Consider the following 1445-nt stretch of genomic DNA (forward strand, 5'->3'; position numbering starts at 1 on the left):
TGTAAGTCCACAGAGTAGAAAATCTACTGCCTCATATCCATACTGTTAGATAGATAGACACACAAACAACATGAAAAAGTCAGGGAACAATTCACCCCAAACAAATCAAAATATTCCAGTAATGGAATCCATCCACACCACAGTGGAAGAAATGTCAAAGAAGGTAGTTTAGAATATAGATAGTTAAACTGATCTGCAAAGTAAAGGAAATTTTCTGATATTATTTTCTCATTATTTCACTGAAATGAGACAGAAATTTCAAAAAATAAAAGATAACTTCAATAAATAAATATTCTGAAAAAAAATCAAGCAGAAATCCTTGAAAGAAAGGAATCAATAAACCAAATTAAAACTTCAACTGAAAGCATCATCAACAAACTAGATCACATGGAAGACACAATTTCAGGCAATGAAGACAAAGTATATAATCTTGAAAACAAAGTTGACTGTGAAGAAAATATGTTTAAAGATTACAAAAAGAACTTCCAAAAAAGAGGGGATGAGATGGCAGCGGCAGCAACCTTCTGTGGGCTGCTGGTCCTGCCCCGGGCTGGGCAGGCAGGGTGCAATTGTCCCCGACAGGGGAGAAGGTCACAGACACCAGCCAGGTTTATGATGATAAAGACTACAGGAAATTTTGGTTTGTAGGTCACCAGAAAGGGGTGAATGAAAACTTAGCCACTGATTTGATAGCAGAGCAGACTGTGAGTGAGGTGGACCACTGGGTGATCATGTGTGACAGCAGTGGGGTGGCCCAGGGCAAGGTGTTCATAAACCTGGAAAAAGAACCAAAACCTGGCTAACAAAATCTGGGGCTACTGTGGCCTACAGTTCAAACAGCACCATTACTAGCATCAGCACCCTGTCCTCCACTACCACAGAGTACCTTGGCCTCAGGAGCCCAGTGTGAGGCCCTGTTCCCTGTGTAGGTGCCCAGTGCTGAATAAAGGCACCACCATCAGGGGAAAAAAAGGAAAAGAGAAATAAGGGATAACCTGAAAAGACCAAATTTAAAATTTATTGTGATAGATGAAGGCTCAGAGATAGAAATGAAAGGAAGGCACCATCTTTTCAATGAAAAAGTATCATAAAACTTCTGAAACCTAAAGAAATAAAAAAAAAAAAAACACAGAAGGCTTACAGCCTTACGGGATGACCCCAAATACACAAAAATTACAAAAGACCCACACCAAGGTACATTATTACGAAAATGCCTAACCTAAGAACTATAATTTACTGAAGAAATTGGATTCAAATTTGAAACATTACGGGAAATATATGAAATCGCCCTCAAATAACTGTACGCTTACTCAAAGCTGCACAACTCTAGTGAACCTACAAATATTTGATATGGTGTCTCCCTTGAACTTTAATGCTTTGGTCCCAAGGCCCCTGGCTTCAACTTTTTCTCCCTGTACCTCATAACAGGGACAGAAAGTATCTTG

At 39.3% G+C, this 1445-nt stretch overlaps 1 pseudogene; it reads left to right on the forward strand.

The window, feature by feature from the left end:
• Positions 1-504: 504 nt before the first annotated feature.
• LOC113182962 (NADH dehydrogenase [ubiquinone] iron-sulfur protein 6, mitochondrial pseudogene) lies at positions 505-852 on the forward strand (annotated as a pseudogene).
• The last annotated feature ends 593 nt before the right edge of the window (positions 853-1445 follow it).

The sequence above is a fragment of the Urocitellus parryii genome, chromosome 5 (assembly GCF_045843805.1).
Source record: "Urocitellus parryii isolate mUroPar1 chromosome 5, mUroPar1.hap1, whole genome shotgun sequence".
Lineage (NCBI taxonomy): Eukaryota > Metazoa > Chordata > Mammalia > Rodentia > Sciuridae > Urocitellus > Urocitellus parryii.